Genomic DNA, 23,973 nt, shown 5'->3' on the forward strand with positions numbered 1-23,973 from the left:
TCGATTACTACGGTTCTTGCTGATTACAACACTTACTCCACATAAATACAACTAAAACACAAAATCGACTGTCTACAGTCAAAGAAAGTCAAAGTTGACTTGGACTTTGACTTTGACTTTGACATTCGAAAACACGGGGTGTTACATAGGTATCCACAACAACCACTCACTCCGCTATCACAAACCCCACCTACACCCAATTCCGTACCGAAAACTCAACCTACACCACCCGAATCCTCTACGAGAAGAAAACGAAACCATAAAAAACCGAGTCGGAAAAAGAAAACGCAAAAGAGGATCGTCGTGTACACCCGTGGACAAACGAAGAAGATCGATCACCTACAAGGGGAAGAGCGAGAAATGTACGAGAAACTAAAAAAAGATATAATGGATAAATATCGTACTTAGTTTCGTTTTTTTATGTTTCGTTTTTTTACTTTAAATTAAGTAATCTTTTTTTTAGTTATGTAACAGTGTTTTAGTTATGTAATCTTTTTTTTTATTTAAATTACGTAATTTTTTTATTATTGTTAATTATTATATTACTAATTACTAATAATATTATTTTTAACAAAATTAATAGAAAATATATAATTTTTAATAGAAAATAATAATATTAAGTAGGTGCCTCGTGTCGAATAACGCCCCTCTTCCATACCCCCTTTTTTTCCACCACGCCGCTATTTTGACGCACGCTGACGTAACGTCCACATGTTAAATAACGCCTATTCTTCTAGCCCTCCACACCGTGTGGTCTTAGTGTCTAAAAAGCGATACAAATCTGATAAAGAAGGTGCCATTTGACTATTGGTACACATAACACTACAGGGGTGTTTGGGATTCCTTCTAAAAACAACTTGTTAACTTATATAAGTCATAAATTGTAAGTTACAAATAGTAATTTATCATTTTCAACTTCTCAACACATAAAAATAACTTAAATAATTATTAACTTTTATAACTCTATAAGTTATAAGTTCTTCCAAAGAGTAAATTGTCATTTTAGTCCCTGAGGTTTGGTCGAAATAGTGTTTTTTTGTCCTCTGGGTCCTTGACTTTTCCATTTTGATCACATTGCCTAACTTAGTCTAAAAATCTGGTTATAACGAGGGGTATTTTTGGCATAACTGTTGTGTAGTGATAACAAGGGGTAGTTTACAACATAATTTATAAACCTCATAATAATTTAATGCCAAAATTAACCCTGATTATAACCTGGTTTTTAGACAAAGTTAGGCAATGTGATCAAAATAGCAATAAAAAGGAAAAGTCAGGGACCTAGAGGAGAAAAAGAAAACTTAGGGACTAGAATGGCAATTTACTCTTCTTCTTCTTCCAAATATAAGCTAACCCAAACACCCTCTACGTACTCTGCAAATTCCCAAAACATCACCGACTCGCTTTTCCCGCCATACCGATACCTACACAGACACGCTCGCATTGTGCTAACAACGACTTCAACGCCATATATTCATTCACTCACTCACCGTTACTCTTAATCACTATATCATTCATCTGATCAGGTACATTTGCATCTTCTGTAACCTAAATCTGATGGTCCTGATGATTAGGTTTATTAATCAGGCGTTTTTGGTGCTGATTTGTGATTTGTTGATAACATGATCACTTCTAGAATTAGGATAACCTAGTGATCCGACATTTTTCAGGTTTATTAATTGGGGAAATTGTCTGCCTCTTGCCAATTTCAACTTAATGTTGCAGTTAACAACTCAGTAGAGTAATATGAGTGAACGAATAAATATTTTTATATGATACAGCAGTAGCTTGTTCGATGTCTGTAAGAAAATGATAATGTCGTGCCTGGGTCGAGTTCCCTTGAGTGATGAATAATGTCTCTTAACAAAATGATGCAAGTTGCTGAGGATGTGGATTATATGTATTTACTAATTACTTTTGTCACTGATACGGACGGGGGCGGTCAAGTTTATGAACTATTTGCTATGAACAAACATGTTACAGTTGTAGTAAAGGGTATTCATTTATGTGAATCCACCTAGCAGTCAATAAGTCCTATTATCATTGATGATTGCCTTTTTTTAGGTTCATTGGATGTACACACACAAGGCAAGCAAGCAAACTCTACAAGCAAATGGATCGTAATTCTATCAGCCAGCCCTTTAGCAAATTAGGATATCTGAATTTATCAGGGTTGGATTGATAAGAGAGTGCATAAAATGAACTGTTAAAGCTAGCTAGTATTATTAGGATTCATGCATTAGAAGAAACCAAAACAGATCTATGGAATTAGATATTATTGAGAAAGCAAGGGGAAAAAGGTGTCACCGAATCCCACATCGGCTGAGTGAAGAGTACAAAGATGCAGAGGGAGTCTATATAAACAGCAGCCCAAGGAAGGAGAAAGCATACCTTTCTCGGCCTTTTGGCTAAGATCAAGTGTAGTATCTGTTCTTATCAGTTTAATATCTGATATGTGGGCCATCGGCCCACTCGATATTAATCTTATTTTTTATGGGGAAAGACCCATCACAATAGCTTGCTATTGGGGTCTTTGAGCGTCGCCTTGGCGTTGCACTACTGCCTTGGCCTGGCGCACCCCTCCAATTTGCAGTTTTAGTACTGTTAATGGTAGAGAATTTATCAGTAAAGTGATGACTTTTAGTATTAGCTCCTTCTGTTAATCTTTTCAAGCATCTGTTTTTTTTTTATATTTATTTTTTACTATTTTGACAAAGAAAGAAACAGGGAGTTATGTTTTTACGGATTCCTTTTGTAGTCAGTAGTCTGTAAACTGGTAGGATTTACTGTTCTCACGTGCAACCACACCATAGCATATCACCGAACTAATCCGTTGGCACGTTATGGTAGGCAATCTGTTTTTATTGTCAGACGGGTTTCATTCACTTTTTTATTTTTGAATTCTTCTGAACTAGTCTTGGCTTCCGAATACGTCTAATAACTGCATTGATGCTTTCCTTTATCAGTTCACCTTCTTTCTCTTCAAAATGTTGGTTCTCCCATCTTATACATCCTTTACAGATTCTACCATCTTGAACCACGGCCCAAACCTTCCATTGAAAACCCGAGCATTCCTACAACTCCACAAGGTCCATAGCTTGAGCTCAAGGTTGCCCACTCGTAATATTTATAATCAATAAATCGAATTCTTTATCTCTAACCCTGATAACTATTGTGATGGCTATTATAATGGTAGAAAACCTTTATTAGCATTCGGAATGAAAAATGAATTTATCCTAAATCTTTCTGATATTCTTCTAAATTATCTGTTGTCCCTTCTGTTTCTCTTCAATTATGTTATTACACTTAGCAGCCAAAAAGTTCTGTTATTGAGCTAAACGGACGGGACAAAGAAACTTACAAGCAAATGATTGTAATTCTATCTGCCATTTAGTAAATTTGGATATCTGAATTCATTAATAGGAGTGTACAGAATCACAGGTGATAGTTTCTGTATAGCCAGTTATCAGGGTTCGAAAAAAAGAATTCAGTTTATTGATAAGAGAGTGCGAGTGAGCAACCTTGAGCTCTTCGAGGTTGAAAGAGTGATTTTCAAGGTGTGGACGTTTGGTTATGGATTATGCCTGTTATAAGTCAGGACCTGGAGGGTTGATTTAGAGTCAACCATTTAAAGATCTCAAAAAGCTAGTATTAACTAGGCACTAATTTATGATATCAAGTCCTGAAAAAAAAACCAAAGGGTGAAAAGGTGTCTCAGAATCCCACATCTGCTGAGTGAAGAATACAAAGATGAAGAGACGGTCTATATAAACAGCAGCCCAAGAAGGGAGAAAGCATACCTTTCTCGGCCTTTTGGCTAAGATCAAGTGTAGTATCTGTTCTTATCAGTTTAATATCTGATATGTGGGCCATCGGCCCACTCGATATTAATCTTATTTTTTATGGGGAAAGGCCCATCACAATAGCTTGCTATTGGGGTCTTTGAGTGTCGCCTTGGTCTTGCACTACTACCTTGGCTTGGCGCACCCCTCCAACTTGTAGTCAAGTTTTTAATAGTTTAGTAGGTAGTCTTTAATAGTTTAGTAGGTAGTCAAGTTTTTAATGGTTTAGGAGCGTCGCCTTGGTCTTGCACTACTACCTTTGCTTGGCGCACCCCACCAATATTCAGTCAATTTGTTAATCCTGACTTTTCTAAATATGGATGCTTCTTTATTTTGTTTTAGCATCTGTTAATCTTTTCAGGCATCTATTTTTTGTTTCACTATTTTGAGGATATGATGGATGTCTTTTGTAGTCGGCACATGTAGCATGAGTGAATAACAAATCTTTATATTTTGCATTTGTTTGCTGTGAGAAGTTTGTATTTCAACAATTGCCAAACGGTTATTCATGTATTAAGGTTCCTCTTTGATAAAATTGGTTAAATCAGGTGGCACGTTTATTGGTTAAGAGAGAATTTATCAAACTCCCTAGATTCAACATAATAATCAGCAAGAGATATACCATACAAGTATCAAAATCACTTAAGTTATCACAACCTAGGGCCTTGCTAAGAGGTAAGGCTATTTTCACAATGCTATATCCTTCGGGTGGGCTTTTAGAGAGATGCATTTGAATTTGACTTTCATGGTCGTACAAATAAATCAAGGGTCATGTTGCTTGGCATATGTCCTACACTGCACAACTAGGTTCTTGTACTCATGTATGTTCTTGATATTGTTGTCTTTTAACTCCATTTAAGATGCTATTTTTTGAAAGCTCAACAAGTTTCAACAATGCAGGGTTTGTTGGTGACCCCTTAAATAGGAACATGTTTGTTTCTCTTTTCTATTCTCTGAGACGTGTTGCCGATGAAGTAAAGAAGTGGCGTCCGTCCTGCTGGAGCTGAGCGTGGATATACTTTTCTCAAGTACAATCTCATCATAACATGTCATCTTACTAATCTATTGGCATGTTGTGCACAGTAGGTAAGCTGTTTTTATCGTCACTAGTCTGTAATTACATTCTTTACTACTAACTTCTCTCACTAGTCTTGGTTTCTAATAACTCTAATAACTTTAGTAATGGTTTCCCTAAACAGCCAAGATCAAGAATGGAGAAAGCATAACTTTTGTAATGGTTAATCGTGACTTTACTTTTCTCAAGTACAACTTCACAGTAGCATATCACTGAACTAATCTGTTTGCACGTTATAGTAGGTCAGGTATTTTACAGAGTTGGTGTTGATATACCTGAAGAAAAATAGCCCTAGAGGCTCCAAGTATTCATGACATTTTCATTTGTAATATTACATTCCTCCTACAAATAAGAGATAGCAGAAGCATTGCTTGTACAAATGTTCCTTTGCTATTAATTTTGAAACCCAATAAAAAATTACTTGGCACGTACTTTTGAATTAATTTAGTTTTTATTTATTTGATATAATTATTTTTTTATTAAAAATGGTTGGTTACTTGATTTGAATCCTTTTATTTTTTGTTTTTAATACCTAGATATCATACTTGGAAAAGGCAAGGCTAGGGACCGTTCTATATTTTCGCACTCAATCTCCTTGGCATTTTGAAGGTGGTGCACAGGACCAAGGTGAGGTGGTTCCTATGCATGTGTATAGCCATCACAATAGTTAATAGGACTTGGTACGATTGAATAGTCAAAGGGTTAAAAGTGTAATATCAATAGTAAGTCTAGTGTGTAAAACAAGTGATTGTTGAAGGACTAGAATGGTAAATGTTTAGTTAGTTAGTTGTTAGAAGGTAGTTGGTAGTTAGAGGGTGTAATAACAGGATGTAACAGTCATAGTTGGTTAGCTTGATGATACTGAAATCCTCTCTTTCTCTCTAGATTCTCTTCATTCTTATCAAGTGTCAAGAAACAGGGACTGAGCAAGAGTTGTGTCAAGAATTTGATTTAGCATTAACTCGGGTATCTCTTTGTGAAGAATATGCAATTAGCCTATTTTTGAAAGCACTTAAACCAGAAATTGGTAATCCTCTAAAACTCCTTGGAATTTTCAGTCTGCCTGAGGCATATATGTTGGCTAGGCAACAAGGTGATAATCTCAAACTTCTTGCATCATACTCCAACTCAAAACCTTTCTATAAATCTTATAGACCTAAGGATTCAACTTCTAAACCAGTTTACAACCATACACCACTCACTTCTAGTAATCTACCCCTCTTCCCTACACCACCTGTTAAACCAAAAAACCCTATTATCAAAAATATGACTACCAAAGAAATAGCTGACAAAAGAGCAAGGGGGAGAGTGTTTTGGTTGCAATGAAAAGTATTCTTTAACCCACAAATGTAAGGTTAAGCAATTATTTTCTATACAAGTGTGGGAAGATGAGGAAGAGGGTGAAGAATGGGATTCGAGTTGTCCGGCAGTCCTTGATCCACATATTTCACTGAATGCTATTATGGGTGTCACATCTTATTCAACGATGAGAGTCACAGGTTCAATTGGCACTAAGAAATTGCATATTTTAATCGACTCCGGATCAACACACAATTTCTTGGATGAAAACATCGCATCCAAGATGAAGCGCCCTTCAAAAACTCTACCCCCTATATAATGTCATGAACTAAAGGTTGTGAAGGTGTTCAATGGATGATGCAGGCTTATTGGTTTAAAACTGATGTATTACTGGTTCCTTTGCCTAACTATGATATGGTTTTAGGTATCCAATGGCTACAAAGTTTGGCAGATATTACGTGGAATTTTAAGGAACTTACCATGAAATTCAAGATGCATGACAAGGTATTTGAATTAAAAGGTTCTAAAGAAGCAACTGATATTACCTTGTGTTCGAGTGAGAGAATGGATTGCATGCTTAGCAATTCAAAAGGAGTGGCTCTGGGGCATTTAGTCATGAAATGACCCATGTACCGGTACCATCGGTACAGGGTAGCTCAAATTTAACCCAATTAGATGACCTTTTGAGCAGATTTGAACCTATTTTTGAAACACCAACATCATTACCTCCTAAACGATCATGTGACCATAGAGTAATATTGAAAAGAGTAAATTGCCATTTTAGTCCCTGAGGTTTGATCAAAATTGCTACTTTAGTCCAAATAGTTTTTTTCTTGCCATTTTAGTCCAAATAGTTTTGTCTTCTGCCATTTTAGTCCCTGACTTGTCATTATTTTTTCATTTTCATTGACCACCACCACCACCTCCCACCACCCACCCCATCACAACCTTCTATCATCGCCACCACCTACCTGTACCGTCACCACCCACCCACCCACCCACCCCACCACCATCACCACCCACCATTTCCAGCACCACCGGCCACTTTTCCACCATCCACGTCATCAACCAACACCATCGCCATCATCATAAAACCAACAACCACCCGCATCATCTTCGCTGTAAACCGGCACAACACCATCCCTATACTATCGCACCTTCAAAAAAAGAAAGAAAAATGTGGTTTGACCAAAATTCAACTAAATTAACTAAATTTTTTAATGGAGTTAGTGGGTTGGATGGAAATGACAAACAATGACAAAAGTTAGAGACTAAAATGGCAGAAAACAAAACTATTTTGACTAAAATGACAAGTAAAACACTATTTGGACTAAAGTGACAATTTTGGTCAAACCTCATGGACTAAAATGGAAATTTACTCATTGAAAAATGATGCTCAAGTGGTGGCTCAGAAACCGTACAGATATCCAGCTGCTCAGAAAGATGTTATTGAAAAAATGACACAAGAATTATTGGATTTGGGAATTGTACAGAGAAAGCACAAGTGCTTTGTAGCTCATGCGGTTTTAGTGAAAAAAAAAGGATGGTTCTTGGCGCATGTGTGTGGATTATAGGAAGCTGAATGAAGCTACGGTGTAAAACAGTTTTCCAATACCTCTCATTGATGAATTGTTGGATGAGCTTGGAGGTGTTTTAGTGTTCTCTAAGCTAGACTTACGATCTGGTTACCACCAGGTGAGAATGCACGATGAAGACATACATAAGACTGCATTCAGGACTCATCAGGGTCATTTTGAGTTCTTGGTACTACCCTTTTTTATGACATTCTAGTGTATAGTTCTTCTTTGCAACAACAATTATTGGATTTAGAGGCGGTCTTAAACCTGTTCTTGGCTAATTCTTTGTTAGCCAAGAGATCAAAGTGCTCATTTGCAGGATCTCAAGTCGAATATTCGGGACATACTAAATCTTCTAAGGGTGTTAGTACAGATCCTTCTAAGATTGAAGCTGTGATTAATTGGCCAGTCCCTACTACAATCAAACAACTCAGAGGATTTTTGGGTCTATCTGGTTACTATAGAAGGTTTATCAAGTCCTATAGGGGTATAGCAAAGCCACTGCACAATTTGCTAAAGAAAGATGCTTTCAGTTGGAGTGCAGAGGCTTAGTTGGCTTTTGATTAGTTGAAGGAAGCCCTAACTACCGCACCAGTTTTGTCTCTCCCTGATTTTTTCAAAAGTGTTTATTGTCGAAACAGATGCTTCTGCAAAAGGGTTGGGGGCTGTCCTAATGCAAGAGGGGCACCCATTAGCTTATGTCAGTAGATGTATCTCAATAAAGCAACAATCTTTATCAGTGTATGAGAAAGAACTATTGGCAATATTAATGGCTGTTAAACATTGGCACCATTATCTTATTGTCAAGCACTTTATCATTCGAACTGATCAAAGGAGCCTCAAATATCTGTTGGACCAAAAGATTAGTACTCCTCTGCAACAGAAATGGTTAGCAAAGCTATTGGGATATGATTATGAAATCTTATATAAGGAAGGAATCAATAATCAAGTGGTTGATGCCCTGTCAAGAGTGGAAGGTTTAGCACTGTTTGAAATGGGATTGAGCTCTATTGAACCTTGTCTGTGGCCTAGAATTATGAAGAGTTGGGAAACTGATGACCAATTGCAGGCTATTATTCATAGGCTGCAGCATACTTCTAATGTTAAAGCTGGTCATGGGATGGTAAGATGTTGTTGGTGCACTACATCTGTCGACTTGGTCTTGGATCGAGTCTTACATTGTATTGTATAGAATAGTGCACATTTTACGAGAAAATAGGAGAATGTATGTGTCTTAGGTGATGATTTCGCTCATATGGTCATAGACAGGTGATTTCGCTTATTTGGACATGTTGGGATTTCGCTTTTGTGGTCATGAACATAGGTGGCGAAATCAGAACACTATAAATAGGTGTTCCATGAGCGAAATCATTAGTGATTGCCTTATATTCCACGGCGAAGTGCTGCCGGTGTGAAGACTGCATGTAATTGAGTTCTAATCAATACAATCAGCAGTTATAGTGAAGAACCAGCTGTTTCTAGCTTTGTTTCTTGTTATTCCGCACCTGAAACAAAGTAGACCTTCTCTGAACGACTCATTCGGGTCAGACCTCGATCCTATAATTGGTATTAGAGCTCAGGAGGAGGAGTTCTGCAGAGAATAGCTGGAATTCATCGAGATTTCTTACTTCTACACCTTCTTTCTTCACCAGATCAAGATTTAACGGTCAGATTTTGCTCAAAATTTCACAGACTGTGTGTTATTGGACATAGACAAATCCCTGAAAGTTTGACACTGAAATTCGGACTAAAAATGGACCAAATTACTCCCCGAGTTGATTTCGCTCATATGTACACCCAAGAACCCTAATTTCGCTCATATGTACACCCAAGAACCCTAATTTCGCTCATATGTACACCCAAGAACCCTAATTTCGCTCATATGTACACCCAAGAACCCTAATTTCGCTCATAAGGTCACCCAGAAGCCTGATTTCGCTTTTGTGTACCACCAGAAGCCTGATTTCGCTTTTGTGAATACTATAATTTCGCTCATAAGTCATTGTATTTGAAAAACGTGCTAAGTCATCATGGATACCGAGTTCTATAACGCGTTTGCAACACCGCCTGGTCCAGCTGCAATTGTTCAAGCAATGAGTTTGGAAAATGAAACAGGAACCACCCAAAAGCCCCCGAAACTGATGAGTATCAAAGAATACTACGGGTGGAAAGACTGATTCGAAAACTGGGTTAAGGCAAACCTTCTCAGATCTTGGGAATGTATTTTGAAGAAATACGTGTTGCCTCGAACAGATTTGCAGGTTCTCAAAGAGTTATCGGAGTTCACAGATCAAGAACCGGTTATGTACAAAGCTGAGAAAATGATGATCAGTCTGCTTCTGCAAGCCATCAAAGAAGACATCTTCATATTGCTTCAGCACGACAAAACTGCAAAATCAATCTGGGATGCTCTTAAAGTTAAATTTGAGGGTAGTGAGAACATGATAAAGAGCAAGAAGGCTTTGCTCAAGAAAGAGTTTGATTTGTTCAGTAGCTTACCGGGAGAGGATACGAAGAAACTGATTGAACGTTACAGCCACCTAGTGCGATCAATGTCGATGTTGAGTATTACAAAAGATCGTGAAGAGTGGGTAGACAAACTTGCTGATGCGTTACCACAGAAAGAGTGGGGAACATATTTGATGATTCTAAAGAACACTGGTGTTTATGATGGTTTAACAATCTCTCAGTTTATTGAAAAAATAGAAAGTCAGGATTTGGAACAGCAAAAGATCGCAAGGATGAACAGTCCAAGTGGTCAACAGGACGTAAAAATGTACTACAAAGGTAGCGTTCTAGTTCCAGAAGCTGAGACAAGTCCGAAAATCCAAACTGCTTTTAGTGTTGGGGATTTAACGGAAAAAGCTGATCAGGGTTCTAACAAAAGCAGCAGTGGATTCTCATCATTTCCAAGTGTCAATCCTAAAGAGTCAAATACAAGCTTTCAGTCTCAAAGCACAAAGACAGGAAATGGTTACGTGATTCAGTGCAACATCGCTCGAAATCTTCAAGAAGGTCAACGTTTTCGGAAGAAACTGCGAAAGACCACATGGCTCTATTTGGTTCTGTGTTATTATCTTATGAGGGTTTAGTTGCTGGTCGGATCGGAAATCCTACGCTCACCAAAGAGGATTACGATCAAATAGACGCCGAAGAGATGGAACTGATGGATATCAAATGGTATCTAGCTAGTGTTCTTAGGCGTGTTGAAAAGTTCAAGACAATTACCAGGAGAAATGACTTTCTTGATGCTCATGTAACTACTTTAGGTTTTGATAAATCTAAAGTTACTTGTTTTCGATGCAGGGAGAAAGGCCATTTCAAGCGGGAGTGCAAGAACAGGGAAGCTAGTGGTGCTCAGAATCCGTTCGGAAAAGATGATTGCTACCGGAAAGCCATTTATCAACAGGTTGGTCAACAACAAGATTCACAGACGGCTCATGGTAGGAAGATTGAGGATTCAAAGAGAGCATGTTTGGTAGATTTCAATTGGAACAACTACATATCAACTGAAAGCAAAGCATGTATAGTCGATCAAGATGATGAAAGACTACCTGAAGGCTTCAGTTGGGATATGTTTGTTGATGAAAAGGGTGATTTCAAAGCTTTCATCGCTAAGATTGTAAGAGAACCAGATATGTTTGCCACATGGATGAAGTCGATTGGTGAGACAGTGAAAAATGTGGAGGAACAGTCTGTTGCATCTGACGAAAGCTCAGAAAGTGCTGATAAAGGATCATAGAGTTTGAATGAGAGTGTACAGAATGATGTTAGCTCAGAAAAAGAAGTTGTATTTGATCAAACACCGTCTGATTCTGGTGTATCAGATGCTGATTCTGAAAAATCTGTACAGTTTGATCAATCACCTCCAGATGAAAGTAGTGATGATGAGGAGGAAAAACATATTAATGTTGCTAAATCTCATTTATCTCCTGAAAGTTTTCATTTTTATTTTGCAGATCGTCTGGAGAAATTAAAGGAGAAAAGAGCTACAAAAGAACAACAAGATGTGAAGGTTGAAAAGGTTGTTCAGAATGAAAAGGTTGAAAGTGTGGCTGAGGAGATTGCTAAAGAGGAGAAGGTGATTGAAGCAAAAAAGATAGTTGAAGTGGTGAAAACAATCGAGATTGAGAAGACTGTTGAAGTTGTAAAGCCTTGCGAGAAGTGTTTGGAAGCTTGCAAGGAATGTGTAGTCAAAGATGGCATAATTGCTGAGTATGAGAAGAAGAAGGAGCAGTTACTGTTCAATCTCAACTATGTGAAAGAATCTTATGATGTCTTGAACAAAACAGTAACTGGTCTCCAAAAGACAAATTCAGAAAGAGAACAAGCACTTACGATGATGAATGCTGTTATGATGTCAAAGCAGAAAGCAATAAATTTCTACATCGAAGAAAGTGCTAAGTGGAAGCAAGAGTTGGAGACAGAGAAGATTGAGAATGAGATAATTAGACGTTTATTGCAAAGTTATTCTAGTTCTGATTATCTCATTGATCGTATTTACACAATTGTTGCAGGTATGGAAGCTTTTCACGATGAAAAGACGAAGAAAAAGAATACTGGTAAGAAACCGACTGTTAGCTATAACAAATGTCCGCCTCCGTTTGGGAAGGGTATTCTCCTAGAAAACCAAACGAGGAGCAACTTGAGAAAGCAGTCAACATAAAGCTAAAAACTAACCCAACTGATGAATTACCAGAAAACATTGATGTCACGTTCACCTCATCTGACACTGATCATGAGTCTGAGTTAATCAAAAAGGTGGTCGATCAGGTGTTGGATACTGATGAGGAGTCCGAGTCAAAGTCTGAGTCTGGAGGGTCAAATTCGTCAGTCAACAGTCAAAAGTCATTGGTTAAACGGTCTTATAGCAAAGAATTTTTGTTATCAAAAGCAAATTTGGATGATGAAACATTTGAAGTCGCATACACTTTAAATGATTCGGACAAATTATACTCTGACAAAGATTTTCCAATAAGAAGTGTTCGTTTTGACATGATCAAAAAGGTTTTCAAAATGACAGAAATTAATATTTCTGAAATAAAAGATTTAAATCTTACCGAAAAACCTAAAAAGTACACTTCAAGAGTTCAACAACGTTTAAACAAGAAAAAGGGTTACAATTCTGGTTCTGGTTTTCAAAAGAAACCTAACCAAAATCATAGCTACAAAAAGAAAGGTTTAGGCTTTATTTCACCAGAAAATCATAAAAATATGAAAAATTCTAAAACAAAAACAGAATTTATGTCAGGTGGGAGTGCTGAAGAGGAACAAAAGAAACCTTTCTGGAGACAGTCAAACCAGGAGTTTCTTGCTGAAAAAAAGAAGAATGGAACTGAAGCGTCATATCCAAAAGAAACTCGAACCTGTTACAAATGCAATAAAGTTGGTCACATTGCATGGAATTGTCAGAAAAACGCAAAAACAAAACTGGGAGTTTCTCAGAAATTGAAAGAAAAGGTTGTTGATGTTGAACCACCAACCGACAGACTTAAAATTTTTGAAAATTCAACCTATGAGGTTGGTGAGTATTCTAAAAAGAATTTTTATAAAAAGAAAGAGAATGACAACCAAATGTGGGTTGTTAAGAAAGTTGATGTGAATGTCGGCGATGAATCTGGTTCCACAAAGCCAGAAGAGCCACAAGGTGAGGTGAAAATTTCAGTGAATGATGATGAATTTCCATCACTGAAATTTGAAGAGGTTAAACAGAAAGTTGGTAAAGTTGATATCTCGAATCAGTTTTATAATGAAAAAACAAAGTTTGATGTGGAGAAAACATTCAATGGGAGTGTTAAGAAAATTTTTGGGAAAATGTTGAATGGGAAAGCAAACGGGGTTAAAGATTTTTATGCAACTAAAAAGGCAACATACAACCCTACTGTGCAAGAATTGAAAGCCATCAAGTCTGAGAAGACTTGGATGGAAGTTTGTTTCCCTTGAAGTCTTAGGACTATGCCGGAGATCCCAAGTTTGTATCGTGGATCAGGAATCGGCATCCTTCATGTGTAATAAGTTTGTATGAAAATTTGTTGAAATTGTTCAAATGTTACAGGTTGAATTACTACGCCGGAGCTTCCAGGTTGGTAAGTGCGAAGCAGGAATCGGCATTCTGATTGGTAAAACGATTCATGTAGACGTAACATCCCTACAAGTGGTCTTGTTCAGATATACCTACAAGTGGTATTGTTTGTGATTATACAAGAGGTTATTCTTTACAAGTGGTACAGAGGTTGCTTAATCGCAAATGGTAAATCAGGGACATTAAGTTGTACTTGATTTACTACACATGATAAAAATAGACAAGATGATGAACCATATCCCCGTACTTTACAAGAGGTAAACCTTCAAGTGGTTAACACAAACTCATTTTCCGGAAAAATCATTTTGATTAAAACAAACTTAAGTGTTTTGAGATCTAAATGAGAAAATGGTTTGTGATAGGGGGAGTTCTGATTGTTTATGCCTTAGTGGATGGCGAATTGATGCAATTCGATGTCAGTTGTCAAGTTTTTGTACAGTTTGGTTTTACAATTGGTCAAGAGCTTAGTTGCTTTCAAATTTCTCGTTAATGTGTTTGCATTTTAGGGGGAGTAGAAATTTTCAGAAAATCCAAAAACATTAAAAAATTTGAAAAATACAAAAACATGATAAAGTAAAAAATGAGTTTTGTTGTGAAAAGAGGAAATGATAGTACATCAGTGGGCTGTCACAACATGCTAAAGAATTGCAAAGTTAAAATGTGATAAACAATCTCACTATGGATGTGTCAGTAGATTTTTACACACTTAGTAAATTATGACGAGATATAAACATAAAAATTTCAAACTTGCTTGTTATGTGGGTTAACAACTTCTTGGATATATAGGTAACCCCTGAAATCTTGTTTGAAAGGTCCCTTATTCTGAGATACTAGGTCTTTATGCTCAGTGATATCTGGGGTATTATCCCGGGACTTATGCTGTATGGAAGTACTGACCTAGTCCACGGATAATACTTTCTGCAAAAAGCTTGAAATATAGCTACGCCCTCAGCAAGCTGATGAAACAATAAAATTGATAGTCGCTGCTGTTGTAATCAAAAGATCCTCTAAAGGGGACACACCTAAAAGTCGAAGCCGTCATCTCTTTGCGTATACGGAAGTATCGACCTGAGCTCTCACGGCCCTCGCATTTTAACCCTTGAACAAATATCATCTGTGGTATACTCACCTGTAAGACTGAATATTGGGATCTGGATACGGGAGTATATTCAAGAGGTAGGACACACGAATAAGTTCAAGAGCTTAAAACATTAACATCGTATCTCGGATCAATTGAAATTTGTGTGAAAATTTAAGTGGACAAATATACTAACAATCTAGGTGAATTGTTTAAAGCTTAAAATGTAATCAGCTTAACGGTGTTAGTGACATGTCTCAAAAACTGATATGATCCTCTTACACAAACTCACAAAAATATTGTTTGTAAATATTTCAATTCTGCATTCTGTTGATTCTACAAGTGGTGTCATTTACTTTCTTTCAGAAAATCCAAAAAGATTTTGTGTGTGTTTTAGCATAAATTTTTGAAAAAATCAAAAAGATTTTCGACAACTGATGTTGGAAAGTTAATTTTCAAAGTCTCAAAGTGCTAAACATGATGACATTGTTGTGAGGGGGAGTGTGTTTTGAGTGTCAAATGTGTTTTTAAATCAACAAGTGGTTCATCATAGAGATAGTTATTTCTGAGGGAGAGTGATTGTGGTGCATATGTTTATGAGAGAGAGTCAGTGTTGGTGCATACAAATGGTTAAATTTAGAAAATTCACTTCTGGGTTAAGAATGTGCAGGAATAGCCAGGTTTCGATCTTGAACCTGAAGATAGAGTGCCAGGTTACGATATCTGAGGACTCTGATGGAGGAAAGCCAGGCTGATCGATTCGGAAGATTCTATGGACAGAACTAGAGCCAAGTTTCAATCCTGGAAATTAAACGCTGTAGATAGAGATTGAGCCAGGTTCCGGATTATGTGGACAAAGCTAAAGCCAGGCAACAATCTTGGACCTGTGAAAGCCAGACAATGATCCTGTAGAAGATGTTGCTGAAAAACAAAGAAATGCCAGCAAATCGAGAGGGGGAGTCTGAAGATATTCAAGCAGATATTGTTAAAGGGGAGTCTGTTGAAGAAGATAGAGAGAGAGAAGCCCAGAGACTGATCAAGACTGAAGAAGTGAAGACATGATATTGTCCAAGACTCGATGGAAGACTCGTCAACATCTGAGGGGGAGTCTGTTGGTGCACTACATCTGTCGACTTCATCTTGGATCGAGTCTTACATTGTATTGTATAGAATAGGGCACATTTTACGAGAAAATAGGAGAATGTATGTGTCTTAGGTGATGATTTCGCTCATATGGTCATAGACAGGTGATTTCGCTTATTTGTACATGTTGGGATTTCGCTTTTGTGGTCATGAACATAGGGGCGAAATCAGAACACTATAAATAGGTGTTCCGTGAGCGAAATCATTAGTGATTGCCTTGTATTCCACGCCGAAGTGCTGCCGGTGTGAAGACTGCATGTAATTGAGTTCTAATCAATACAATCAGCAGTTATAGTGAAGAACCAGCTGTTTCTAGCTTTGTTTCTTGTTATTCCGCACCTGAAACAAAGTAGACCTTCTCTGAACGACTCATTCGGGTCAAACCTCGATCCTACAGTTGTTAAAGAGGAAGAATAAATTGGTAGTTGGTCATGATGACCAATTAAGAAAGGACATCCTTCACATATGTCATTCTTCTGCCACTGGTGGTCACTCAGGTTATTATGCTACTTTGAAAAGATTGAAGCAGTTATTCTACCAGAAGAAATGTGATGCAGATGTCAAACAATGGGTCAAAGATTGTGAAACTTGTCACAGAGCTAAATATGATAGAGCTGCTTATCGAGGGCTCTTGCAACCACTGCCTACTCCTACTTCAGTTTTTTCGGATATCTCTATGGATTTTATACAGGGCTGCCTAAAAGCTGCTAGTAAGGATGCCATATTGGTAGTTATTGATAGACTAACCAAATATGCTCACTTTTTACCCCTAACTCATCCTTATTCAGCTTCAACCATAGCTCACTTGATGTTTGATACTGTGTTCAAGTTACATGGATGCCTTGCAACCATTGTATCTTGTATCTGATAGGGATCCAATCTTTATAAGTAAATTTTGGAAGGATTTCATGAAATTGCAGGGGGTGCAATTTAATTTTTCTACTGCCTATCATCCACAAAGTGATGGACAGACTGAAGTTCTTAATAGATGTCTTGAAACATATTTGAGGTGTATGGTCATGGATGAACCTAAGCAATGGCCTAAGTGGTTAACTCTTTCAAAAGGGTGGTACAATACCACTTATCATTCAGCCATTCACATGTCCCCTTTTGAAGCTCTTTATGGGATTCCACCTCCTATTCACATTCCTTACATTCCAAATGACACTAACATTGCTTCTATAGAAGATTGGTTTCAACTAAGGGAAGCTAAATTAGTTTCTCTAAAAGCTAATTTATCTAAAGCCAAGAACTGAATGAAGCAGATTGTAGACAAGAAAAGGTCAGAAAGGGAATTTAACGTGGGCGATTGGGTATACGTGAAATTACACCCTTATGTTCAGAATAGAATACACGACGGAAGCATCATCATCAAAAATTAGGGCCAAAGTATTTTGGTCCTTACCTGATTTTGGAAATGGTGGGTGCAGTTGCATATCGTCTGGACTTGTCAGCAGACTCACAACTTCATCCAACCTTCCATGTGTCTTTATTGAAGTCTGCACCAGGTCAACCTCAGGAAATTACACCGATTCCTCAATTGCACTTTAATCCGTTGATGCCACAGGCAATTTTGGATTATCCGATTTTCGGATATCTGAAATTTTGGATATTTCGGATGCGGGTTTTCGGATATTTCGGATTCGGTTTCGGATTTGGATTTTTTTGAACACCCCTAGTAGAGCGACGTTGTTGCCTTTCCACGCCGCACACACCACACCAGAGCCGACGTTGTTAACGGCGGTAGGTGTGGGCTTGAGATTCCCCACCGGCGTTGAGAGTTAAAGCTTGTCGACGTAGCGTGGTTTGAATGAGTGTTTACACTAGCCATTGGACCCCAACGACATCATTTAAAAAATAAAAAGATTTTTCATTTAAAAAAATATTTCACCTCCAATATATATATAAAACTACCATTTTCAACATTTTCATTCTATCCAACTTCTTCTCAACTCTCATTTTTTATAAAATCTCTACAACTTTTATAAAAAATAATGCATCCACACAACCGCAACTTTGATCCGAACCACCCATATGGTTTCCGTGAAATGCCGAACACCTCTTCGCCGCCTCAAGGGTCTCAACCGATGCAACCACTATTTAACGATGCCCACTTATTAGCGTTCGATCATCTTCTCGCCAACCTACCTTTTAGGTATCCACAACAACCACTCACTCCGCTATCACAAACCCCACCTACACCCAATTCCGTACCGAAAACTCAACCTACACCACCTGAATCCTCTACGAGAAGAAAACGAAACCATAAAAAACCGAGTCGCAAAAAGAAAAAGCAAAAGAGGATCGTCGTGTACACCCGTGGACAAACCAAGAAGATCGATCACCTACAAGGGGAAGAGCGAGAAATGTACGAGAAACTAAAAAAAGAAATAATGGATAAACATCGTTCTTAGTTTCGTTTTTTTATGTTCCGTTTTTTTAGTTTAAATTAAGTAATCGTTTTTTAGTTATGTAACAGTGTTTTAGTTATGTAATCTTTTTTTTATTTAAATTACATAATTTTTTTTATTATTGTTAATTATTATATTACTAATTACTAATAATATTATTTTTAACAAAATTAATAGAAAATATATAATTTTTAATAGAAAATAATAATATTAAGTAGGTGTCTTGTATCGAATAACGCCCCTCTTCCATACCCCTTTTTTTCACCACGCCACTATTTTGACGCACGCTGACGTAACGTCCACATGTTAAACATAACGCCTATTCTTCTAGCCCTCCACACCGTGTGGTCTTAGTGTCTAAAAAGCGATACAAATCTGATAAAGAAGGTGCCATTTGACTATTGGTACACATAACACTACAGGGGTGTTTGGGATTCCTTCTAAAAACAACTTGTTAACTTATATAAGTCATAAATTGTAAGTTACAAATAGTAATTTATCATTTTCAACTTCTCAACACATAAAAATAACTTAAATAATTATTAACTTTTATAACTCTATAAGTTATAAGTTCTTCCAAAGAGTAAATTGTCATTTTAGTCCCTGAGGTTTGGTCGAAATAGTGTTTTTTTGTCCTCTGGGTCCTTGACTTTTCCATTTTGATCACATTGCCTAACTTAGTCTAAAAATCTGGTTATAACGAGGGGTATTTTTGGCATAACTGTTGTGTAGTGATAACAAGGGGTAGTTTACAACATAATTTATAAACCTCATAATAATTTAATGCCAAAATTAACCCTGATTATAACCTGGTTTTTAGACAAAGTTAGGCAATGTGATCAAAATAGCAATAAAAAGGAAAAGTCAGGGACCTAGAGGAGAAAAAGAAAACTTAGGGACTAGAATGGCAATTTACTCTTCTTCTTCTTCCAAATATAAGCTAACCCAAACACCCTCTACGTACTCTGCAAATTCCCAAAACATCACCGACTCGCTTTTCCCGCCATACCGATACCTACACAGACACGCTCGCATTGTGCTAACAACGACTTCAACGCCATATATTCATTCACTCACTCACCGTTACTCTTAATCACTATATCATTCATCTGATCAGGTACATTTGCATCTTCTGTAACCTAAATCTGATGGTCCTGATGATTAGGTTTATTAATCAGGCGTTTTTGGTGCTGATTTGTGATTTGTTGATAACATGATCACTTCTAGAATTAGGATAACCTAGTGATCCGACATTTTTCAGGTTTATTAATTGGGGAAATTGTCTGCCTCTTGCCAATTTCAACTTAATGTTGCAGTTAACAACTCAGTAGAGTAATATGAGTGAACGAATAAATATTTTTATATGATACAGCAGTAGCTTGTTCGATGTCTGTAAGAAAATGATAATGTCGTGCCTGGGTCGAGTTCCCTTGAGTGATGAATAATGTCTCTTAACAAAATGATGCAAGTTGCTGAGGATGTGGATTATATGTATTTACTAATTACTTTTGTCACTGATACGGACGGGGGCGGTCAAGTTTATGAACTATTTGCTATGAACAAACATGTTACAGTTGTAGTAAAGGGTATTCATTTATGTGAATCCACCTAGCAGTCAATAAGTCCTATTATCATTGATGATTGCCTTTTTTTAGGTTCATTGGATGTACACACACAAGGCAAGCAAGCAAACTCTACAAGCAAATGGATCGTAATTCTATCAGCCAGCCCTTTAGCAAATTAGGATATCTGAATTTATCAGGGTTGGATTGATAAGAGAGTGCATAAAATGAACTGTTAAAGCTAGCTAGTATTATTAGGATTCATGCATTAGAAGAAACCAAAACAGATCTATGGAATTAGATATTATTGAGAAAGCAAGGGGAAAAAGGTGTCACCGAATCCCACATCGGCTGAGTGAAGAGTACAAAGATGCAGAGGGAGTCTATATAAACAGCAGCCCAAGGAAGGAGAAAGCATACCTTTCTCGGCCTTTTGGCTAAGATCAAGTGTAGTATCTGTTCTTATCAGTTTAATATCTGATATGTGGGCCATCGGCCCACTCGATATTAATCTTATTTTTTATGGGGAAAGACCCATCACAATAGCTTGCTATTGGGGTCTTTGAGCGTCGCCTTGGCGTTGCACTACTGCCTTGGCCTGGCGCACCCCTCCAATTTGCAGTTTTAGTACTGTTAATGGTAGAGAATTTATCAGTAAAGTGATGACTTTTAGTATTAGCTCCTTCTGTTAATCTTTTCAAGCATCTGTTTTTTTTTTATATTTATTTTTTACTATTTTGACAAAGAAAGAAACAGGGAGTTATGTTTTTACGGATTCCTTTTGTAGTCAGTAGTCTGTAAACTGGTAGGATTTACTGTTCTCACGTGCAACCACACCATAGCATATCACCGAACTAATCCGTTGGCACGTTATGGTAGGCAATCTGTTTTTATTGTCAGACGGGTTTCATTCACTTTTTTATTTTTGAATTCTTCTGAACTAGTCTTGGCTTCCGAATACGTCTAATAACTGCATTGATGCTTTCCTTTATCAGTTCACCTTCTTTCTCTTCAAAATGTTGGTTCTCCCATCTTATACATCCTTTACAGATTCTACCATCTTGAACCACGGCCCAAACCTTCCATTGAAAACCCGAGCATTCCTACAACTCCACAAGGTCCATAGCTTGAGCTCAAGGTTGCCCACTCGTAATATTTATAATCAATAAATCGAATTCTTTATCTCTAACCCTGATAACTATTGTGATGGCTATTATAATGGTAGAAAACCTTTATTAGCATTCGGAATGAAAAATGAATTTATCCTAAATCTTTCTGATATTCTTCTAAATTATCTGTTGTCCCTTCTGTTTCTCTTCAATTATGTTATTACACTTAGCAGCCAAAAAGTTCTGTTATTGAGCTAAACGGACGGGACAAAGAAACTTACAAGCAAATGATTGTAATTCTATCTGCCATTTAGTAAATTTGGATATCTGAATTCATTAATAGGAGTGTACAGAATCACAGGTGATAGTTTCTGTATAGCCAGTTATCAGGGTTCGAAAAAAAGAATTCAGTTTATTGATAAGAGAGTGCGAGTGAGCAACCTTGAGCTCTTCGAGGTTGAAAGAGTGATTTTCAAGGTGTGGACGTTTGGTTATGGATTATGCCTGTTATAAGTCAGGACCTGGAGGGTTGATTTAGAGTCAACCATTTAAAGATCTCAAAAAGCTAGTATTAACTAGGCACTAATTTATGATATCAAGTCCTGAAAAAAAAACCAAAGGGTGAAAAGGTGTCTCAGAATCCCACATCTGCTGAGTGAAGAATACAAAGATGAAGAGACGGTCTATATAAACAGCAGCCCAAGAAGGGAGAAAGCATACCTTTCTCGGCCTTTTGGCTAAGATCAAGTGTAGTATCTGTTCTTATCAGTTTAATATCTGATATGTGGGCCATCGGCCCACTCGATATTAATCTTATTTTTTATGGGGAAAGGCCCATCACAATAGCTTGCTATTGGGGTCTTTGAGTGTCGCCTTGGTCTTGCACTACTACCTTGGCTTGGCGCACCCCTCCAACTTGTAGTCAAGTTTTTAATAGTTTAGTAGGTAGTCTTTAATAGTTTAGTAGGTAGTCAAGTTTTTAATGGTTTAGGAGCGTCGCCTTGGTCTTGCACTACTACCTTTGCTTGGCGCACCCCACCAATATTCAGTCAATTTGTTAATCCTGACTTTTCTAAATATGGATGCTTCTTTATTTTGTTTTAGCATCTGTTAATCTTTTCAGGCATCTATTTTTTGTTTCACTATTTTGAGGATATGATGGATGTCTTTTGTAGTCGGCACATGTAGCATGAGTGAATAACAAATCTTTATATTTTGCATTTGTTTGCTGTGAGAAGTTTGTATTTCAACAATTGCCAAACGGTTATTCATGTATTAAGGTTCCTCTTTGATAAAATTGGTTAAATCAGGTGGCACGTTTATTGGTTAAGAGAGAATTTATCAAACTCCCTAGATTCAACATAATAATCAGCAAGAGATATACCATACAAGTATCAAAATCACTTAAGTTATCACAACCTAGGGCCTTGCTAAGAGGTAAGGCTATTTTCACAATGCTATATCCTTCGGGTGGGCTTTTAGAGAGATGCATTTGAATTTGACTTTCATGGTCGTACAAATAAATCAAGGGTCATGTTGCTTGGCATATGTCCTACACTGCACAACTAGGTTCTTGTACTCATGTATGTTCTTGATATTGTTGTCTTTTAACTCCATTTAAGATGCTATTTTTTGAAAGCTCAACAAGTTTCAACAATGCAGGGTTTGTTGGTGACCCCTTAAATAGGAACATGTTTGTTTCTCTTTTCTATTCTCTGAGACGTGTTGCCGATGAAGTAAAGAAGTGGCGTCCGTCCTGCTGGAGCTGAGCGTGGATATACTTTTCTCAAGTACAATCTCATCATAACATGTCATCTTACTAATCTCACTAGTCTTGGTTTCTAATAACTCTAATAACTTTAGTAATGGTTTCCCTAAACAGCCAAGATCAAGAATGGAGAAAGCATAACTTTTGTAATGGTTAATCGTGACTTTACTTTTCTCAAGTACAACTTCACAGTAGCATATCACTGAACTAATCTGTTTGCACGTTATAGTAGGTCAGGTATTTTACAGAGTTGGTGTTGATATACCTGAAGAAAAATAGCCCTAGAGGCTCCAAGTATTCATGACATTTTCATTTGTAATATTACATTCCTCCTACAAATAAGAGATAGCAGAAGCATTGCTTGTACAAATGTTCCTTTGCTATTAATTTTGAAACCCAATAAAAAATTACTTGGCACGTACTTTTGAATTAATTTAGTTTTTATTTATTTGATATAATTATTTTTTTTATTAAAAATGGTTGGTTACTTGATTTGAATCCTTTTATTTTTTGTTTTTAATACCTAGATATCATACTTGGAAAAGGCAAGGCTAGGGACCGTTCTATATTTTCGCACTCAATCTCCTTGGCATTTTGAAGGTGGTGCACAGGACCAAGGTGAGGTGGTTCCTGTGCATGTGTATAGCCATCACAATAGTTAATAGGACTTGGTATGATTGAATAGTCAAAGGGTTAAAAGTGTAATATCAATAGTAAGTCTAGTGTGTAAAACAAGTGATTGTTGAAGGACTAGAATGGTAAATGTTTAGTTAGTTAGTTATTAGAAGGTTGTTGGTGGTTAGAGGGTGTAATAACAGGATGTAACAGTCATAGTTGGTTAGCATGATGATACTGAAATCCTCTCTTTCTCTCTAGATTCTCTTCATTCTTATCAAGTGGTATCAGAGCTGTTCAATCCTTGGACTCTCTTGTGGCGAAATCCTTTCGATAATTCGTTCAATTCAGTCTCAATTTTGTTCCAATTCAGTTGGAGTTTGGTACAATCGTTTCATTTCGGTAGAAATTGATC

The 23,973-nt window shown here is 37.2% G+C and overlaps 2 long non-coding RNA genes and 4 other non-coding genes across 6 annotated transcripts; all 6 read left to right on the forward strand.

The window, feature by feature from the left end:
• Window positions 1–1,387: 1,387 nt before the first annotated feature.
• Window positions 1,388–5,331, forward strand: LOC110930537. The gene is made up of 3 exons (XR_002587887.2): window positions 1,388–1,523; window positions 4,740–4,925; window positions 5,039–5,331. It is a non-coding gene; the product is annotated as an uncharacterized LOC110930537 (long non-coding RNA).
• Window positions 2,385–2,580, forward strand: LOC118490944. Its single transcript, XR_004890169.1, has one exon. It is a non-coding gene; the product is annotated as a U2 spliceosomal RNA (small nuclear RNA).
• LOC118491075 lies at window positions 3,794–3,989 on the forward strand. Its single transcript, XR_004890297.1, has one exon. It is a non-coding gene; the product is annotated as a U2 spliceosomal RNA (small nuclear RNA).
• Window positions 5,332–19,485: 14,154 nt separating the features above from the next.
• On the forward strand, window positions 19,486–23,350 carry LOC118490315. Its single transcript, XR_004889201.1, has 2 exons — window positions 19,486–19,621; window positions 22,838–23,350. It is a non-coding gene; the product is annotated as an uncharacterized LOC118490315 (long non-coding RNA).
• Window positions 20,483–20,678, forward strand: LOC118490955. Its single transcript, XR_004890180.1, has one exon. It is a non-coding gene; the product is annotated as a U2 spliceosomal RNA (small nuclear RNA).
• Window positions 21,892–22,087, forward strand: LOC118491076. The gene has a single exon (XR_004890298.1). It is a non-coding gene; the product is annotated as a U2 spliceosomal RNA (small nuclear RNA).
• Window positions 23,351–23,973: the final 623 nt, after the last annotated feature.

The sequence above is a fragment of the Helianthus annuus genome, chromosome 3, assembly GCF_002127325.2.
Source record: "Helianthus annuus cultivar XRQ/B chromosome 3, HanXRQr2.0-SUNRISE, whole genome shotgun sequence".
Classification (NCBI taxonomy): Eukaryota; Viridiplantae; Streptophyta; class Magnoliopsida; order Asterales; family Asteraceae; genus Helianthus; species Helianthus annuus.